The sequence below is a fragment of the Crocodylus siamensis genome, chromosome 5, assembly GCF_052110815.1.
Source record: "Crocodylus siamensis isolate JL-2025a chromosome 5, ASM5211081v1, whole genome shotgun sequence".
NCBI lineage: Eukaryota > Metazoa > Chordata > Crocodylia > Crocodylidae > Crocodylus > Crocodylus siamensis.
The window spans coordinates 113,758,106-113,764,841 of NC_143399.1; positions in this window are offsets into that span (position 1 = coordinate 113,758,106).

The window sequence follows — 6,736 nt, forward strand, 5'->3', positions numbered from 1 at the left end:
AGCTCTGGCAAGGGAGGGGCCTTGGTGCAGCGGGCCTTGGGGCCCTTGACCACCTTGGTCCATGCTCCTGACTGGGCAGAGCGGGAGGTCCCAGAGTCCTCCTTAGTTGTGGAGGGAGACAGTGCTCTCCCCTGTGGCTCCCGGGGAAGAAGAGCCTGGCAGTAGGAGTCTATCTCCTGCTCGCAGTCCCTGATGGCACGCAGTCTCTCGACTGTGGCCTGGAGCTCCTCCAGCCAGTGCGCCAGAGACCCCAGTAGGGGGCAGACCCCTCAAGGGGAGGTGGCCATGCTCCCGGGCCTCAGAGCCTGAAAAAGGGACAGGCAGCCCCCGCAGCCGAGAGCCTGGGGCTCCGTCTGCATGGAGCCCGGAACCATGGGCTGCGTCTGGGTGGCCGTCTCTGAGGTGCCCGATGGGGGGGGCCGCAGAGCCCGAGGGGACCCGAGGGGTGCGGCGCGTGCCCATCCGTGTCATGCCTCTGGTAGGCTGGCTACGGCTGGGGCCAACTACTCGGGGGGGTAGCAGGCAGGGTCTCGTGCCCTCCCGCGCCCTCTCCTGTGTGAACTCCGCGCTAACTTGAGCGCCTGTTTACGCAGCCTGTTCGCACGGCTCCGGTCGCGTGGCTCCCTGGGGGGCTGGGCCAAGTAGGGGCCTGGGCGGGGGCTTGACCCAGCCAGCACCAAGCAGCGGCTTCCTCCCAGGGAGTGAGGAGTTAACCCCTTCCCACCACAAGCCCACTTACCTCCGGCTGTGCTGGGGGTCAGCGGAGGGCTCTGCAGCTGCTGAGGGGGTGTCTGGGGGGCTTCAGGTGAGCGGGGACGCAGCGGGCTTCACCCGCGCGTCTCTCACTGCTCCAGAGCCTAACTGAGCCTTTCCCCCCCCCCCCCCCCGTTTGGCGGGCCCTTTTAAACTGTGTGCATCTGCAGTGGGCCTGCTGTCGGGGAACACTGGTTTCTCAGGCCAGGGGGGCCCTGCCCGGGATTTGGGGGGCCCTGCCCTACAGGAGGGGGACTGGTGAGTACCCCACTCTTTTTCTTGTCACTCCCTGGGGGGCTGGGCCAAGTAGGGGCCTGGGCAGGGGCTTGACCCGGCCCGCCTCCACGCAGCCGCCTCCTCCCAGGGAGCGAGGAGTTATCCCCTTCCCACCACAAGCCCGCTTACCTCCGGCTGTGCTGGGGGTCAGCGGAGGGCTCTGCAGCTGCTGAGGGGGTGTCTGGGGGGCTTCGGGGGAGCAGGGGCGCAGCGGGCTTCACCCGCACGTCTCTCACCGCTCCGGAGCCTAACTGAGCCTTTTTTTTTTTAACTATGTGCATCTTGCTGTATTGCAATATTCACTTATATTTATATACTATTTAAACCAGCATTAGTTATAAAAATATTCCTCACATCCTCAAAAAGTAACCAGTGATAAACAACCAGATTTTTGCTATGTTCTTGCCAAATGCAATTTCTCTTATTTGCTAGTGGAACAGCCTCTAAGACTTTCAAAAGATGAAGGAAGTTATTACAAAAAAATAACTGAACAACACAAAGTTTTCTTTTTGGAAGCTATTTGCCTTCAAAAGATGTCATTTATGGTTCTGCAAGGAATGGAATAAGATGAAAGACACCAGATTGCAACATACCTCCTGTAAGTGGTGGTCAGATCATGAAGCAAACAAACATTTTGCTGATTCTGAGAGCGATTCAGAGAAAAACAATGATTCCTGAACTTGAAGGTCTTGACAGTTTTGAGGAAGCGGGTAAAACGAATTTACAAGAATGGCTCCTCTGTCATGGTGACCAGCTTGAATACAAAACTCGTCATGATTCTCATATTGCCTCTATTCAGAGAGAATGTCAAGAAGGGAGGTCAGGTAGTGGCTAAGATAACACTACTGAAAGCTGGTACTGATCCTGAAGACAAATACAGAGGGTATAGTAGAGAATCTCTAGAATGCTCATGCTTTTTGAGCAACACAGTGATATTGAGTATTTTGAGATCCATTGGTTATGTTCAACATATTACAAAGTAAGACATAAGATTGCTAAAAGGCCTCTATCAAAAACTTGTTCAAAGTATGTTAGATAAGTAGTACTTCAAGCTTATGTTATCCTGTTAATTATATTCCCATTAACTAATAAAATGTTTTTCACTGAAAGAAAATTGGTTTGCTACAGTATAATTTATTCAAACACATGGTAACACTTACCAGGTTGTACAAGCATAAAGTAGCCCCAGTCATTATGAGGTTAAAAGACCTCAAAGGATGAAGTAGAGAATTCAATTGTTATCTTTATGTATAGGTGTGACAGTACTAGTTGCCCATTTTTGCTCTCCAAGATATTTGGTTCACCATTTTTTATATGGTTTGACTCTTTTTATAGTATAAGTCAAAGATTCTCAACTGGTTTTGGATTGCATACCCCTGTTAACATTTGTTTAACTGCTGTGTGCACCTAAGGTTCTGTGTTGCAGATAAGATACAAAATAAAAAAATACACCTACTTGTCACTCCATGACCTGTCCAGCAGATATTGTGGAATAGTTCTTCATATTTCCTTTCCATTTTTCTTGTTTCCCATTCTTTCCTTTTGCGCACTCCCTAGAAGTACTCCACTTATCCAAGTTTGGGAGACTGACTTAAAGAGGAAAGAGGCAATTAAGGCAGGCAGGCAGGCACTCATTGAAACAGAGACAGAGGCTGCCATTTACTCTTTGATGGAGTGGATGCTAAGAAAATAGTGTTAATATGCTTTGCTCAATATAATAATAAATTCAGTGAATTAGTTTTTATAATATATCTAGAGACAGAAGTTTATCAGACATATACAGATTGTACCGATAATCTTGAAATTTAGAGGGCCTGAGAAGGTGGATTCAGGTTTTCAGAATAAAAATTCTGGAATTCAGAATTCTTACAAGATGGAAAGTAATCAGCAGACAATATGTAGGTGGAGAAGAGAGGGGGTTTAGAAAGCTGCCACTCAAAGCAAGTCACTCCTGGCAGCTACCACCTTTAAAACACACACACACACACACACACACACACACACACACACACACACACACACACACGTCTAGCTTATGGTGCTTATACTGAGTCACTTGCAGCTTTACAGCAATACACTGACAAAAAATCTCAGTCAGTAATGTAAAGGTGGACCTGGTGATGTATGCTTTTAGACTGCTAAGAGTTTTCATTAATATTTGCTGCTTAGGCTTCCTTCATGAAAGTTTGTATTCCTCTTGTTTAAGTATCCTTTTTCCTGATGCTTCCACAAGCCCCATGGTAAAAATTGCCACATAAATTAGCCATACTTGGAACAGTAAGACCTTGAACAGTAGTTGACATGTATGGGCTCCACAGATGATTCATAGGAATTTGTAATCTGTGCAGGATCCCTAAATCTTAGGTAACATGGAAATGAAGGTCTACCCAAATATGCTGAAGGTGATGAGACTCTCAGATTATTTCTCCTGCAACTAGACAGCAGAGTTTTATGGATAATGTATTACAAAGTACAACTAAAGCAGATAGCTGGAGGTCTCTGTTGTGTCAGGAGGCAAGCCAGCTGTAGAAATGGTGCCCAACTTTCTCTTTCTCTCTATCTGACTTTAGTTGTAAAAGATTCTAGACCTCTTCAGAGGTCAAATTTAAATTTTCCGGTCCTTCAAGATCGGTTTCTAACAGAGTAACTGCGTGTATTCCTGGCAGTGGGACTACTGAATTTCTAAGTCATGACTATTTGTCCTTGCCTAAGGAAGTCAAAACAGTCCCCTTTTGAGTCTGGTCAGCCAGCTACCAAATAAAACCATCCACCATTTCTTGTCCATGTACCTAGTGCAAACCTGCCCTTTGAACTGAAAGCCCATTTAGCTACTATTTCTGCTCCATGGACAAGACACAATTTTTATCCATTGCTTAATGAAACTGTTTCCTCAAAAGATCTTATGAAACCTACCTGCTAATCCTAGAGCATATGGGGACTTGAATTTGGTGTTAAAGAGCACTTTCATGAGTTTTCTTACTAATAGCATCTTACTCTCTGCATTACGTCCTGTTTGTGATTATTTTCTTATTATTGGCCATTATTTGACTAATATTTTCAAAAATATTTGATTCAGATCAAACTGAATTTAATATTTCAGATTTTTCTCACTGAAACAAAAAACCCACAAAAGTCCATTTTGTTTGGCATAATATGTTGAAGCCACAGGTAAAAAGAGACAGAGATAGAGAAGGAAATAGAGGGATAAGGGTTAGAGCACTGCTGCCTCTGCCTGAGAAGATTTAAATTTGCATCACTCACCACCCAGGACAGTGTCCGGATCACTAGGTTCTGTGATAATCTGAGGTGAAGGCCTACTCACCTTTTCCTACTACTGGAAACAAGCTGTGTGTTTCAGTTCCCAAAGAAGTATCCTAGCCACACAAATCTAAATCCACTGCGTAGCCGATACAGGATAGGGATTTGATTTAGCATCTGCAGCACATTACAGGCATTATGAGATGGACCTTTCTGTTGGAAATGTACCTTTTTGTAGAAGAGTTACAGAGCGAAGGAGAGGGTAAGAATGAGCTGGTAGTTTGATGATTGGACATTTCGTAGGTTCCAGAACCAGATTTGTGAATAGTTATGGGGTAGCAATAACCCCTTTTTTCGAATTTCCTTTTCTCCAAAATTATCTCTCAGGCATTGAGAGAGTCTATGGGACAAATGTCATGAAGACTACAAAAAGGGATTCTTAACAACAGTAGCTTTTATTCTCCAAATAATAGTGGCCCTCTGTTATCCCAGCTAGGAAAGCATGTTATCAAAAGGCATCTGAAACAAGGAACAGGAATAATTAGATGAAACAAGATACTTGTGCCCTTGGCCTCTGGAGTTTGAAATGGGGACAGACACTGTCTTTCTGCTACTGTCCAACAAGGTAGAAGTCCAAGCACAATTTCTGTGTTTTGGTTCTGTTGAATCAATACAAATAGGAGTAGAGAATTGTTTTTGGTGTTATACTACTACTTATATTTTAGAAAGTCTTGGATATTAAAAGTAGGTCACTCTTGCTGGGGAAGATCTGCCTTCCTCAGTCTTTCATTCATTGTTTAGTAATTTTAAATTAGAGAATCATAGACAATTATGGTTGGGAGGGACTTCAAGAGGTCATCCAGTCCAATATCCTACTCAAAGCAGGACCATCCTCAACTATATCATCCCAACCAAAGCTTTGTCTACCCGAGTCTTAAAAACCTCTAGCGATAGTAATTCCACAACCCCTCTGGGTAGCCTGTTCCAATGCTTTACTACCCTCCAAGTGAGAAAATTTTTCCTGATATCTAACCTAAACTTCCCTTGCTGCTATTTCAGACCGTTGCTCCCTGTTCTGTTATCTGCCACCACTGAGAACAGTCTAACTCCCTTCTCTTTGGAAGCACCCTTTAGGTAGTTGAAGACTGTTATTAAATCTTCCCCACTCCCCCACCACCTCCCTCCCCCCGGTCTTCTTTTCTCTAGATTAAATAAGCACAGTTCCATCAGCCTCTCCTCAGCAGTCATGTGCTCCAGCCCTCTAACCATTTTTGTTGCCCTCTGCTGTACTCTTTCCAACTTGTCCACATCCTTTCTGTAGTGGGGATACAATACTGTAGATGTGGCCCAGTGCCAGATAGAGGGGAAAAATCACTTCCCTCAGTCTGCTGGCAACACTCTTACTAATGCCTCCCAGTATGCTGTTAGAACTTCTTTGCAATAATGGCACACAGTTGACTCATTTTCAATTTATTGTCCACTGTAACCTCCAGGTCCTTTTCTGCAGAGCTGCTGCTTAGCCAGTCAGTCCCCAGCCTGTACTGGTATATAGGATTGGTCCATCCTAAGTCCAGGGCTTGGTACTCTTCCTTATCGAACTTCATGATATTTCTTTTGGTCCAATCCTCCAATTTGTCTCTTCTTCAGCAGTCCTTGGAAGTTGAGGATGATTGTCTTTCATGATTGTCTTATCTACTTGTCAAAAAATGTCTGATGAGGCCTATCCAGGATTGACAGACTCTACTGCAGCTCAGACGTGTTTCTGGGTGGGGTGGGTGGTGCTGGATTCTTGATTTGGTCCGTGACACTGTTTCTGCAGCTTCCACTTTTGTATCTCTTCTTGTTATGAGGTTTCAAAGTACTGAGATCCCTGAAGCAGACTCTTCCTCCATTTAAGTCAGTCCTGGACAATGGTATCCAATGAGTTGATATTGATGTTGCATTTTTTTAAGCTGGCCTTAATGACATCCCTAAAGCAACTTTCTCTACTCCTGAGTCTATGCCTTGGCTGAGCTGGGAGAATAAAATGGTTCAGGAGTCTGGAGTCAGACATCTGGATGACATGGCTGACCCAACAAAATTAATGTTGGATGATCATTGCCTCAATACTCAGGGTGTTTGCTTGCAGGAGGATGCTGATGTTGGTGTATCTGTTTTCTCACTGAATTTGGAGAATCTTTCACAGGCACTTCAACAACTTTAGATGTTTCCTGTATGTTGTCCATGTCTCTGCTCCATACAGCAAGGTGGGGATCACAACTGCTTGATATATCATGAGCTTGTTTTTGGATCTGATGTTACAATTTTTGAACACCTGTTTCTTCAGGCATGCAAAGGCACACTTGCACATTTGAGGCAATGTTGGATTTCTTCATCCATGTCAGCTTTCTACGAGAGATGGCTTCTGAGGTACAGGAAGTACATAATGTTCTCCAGAGTCTCACTGTGG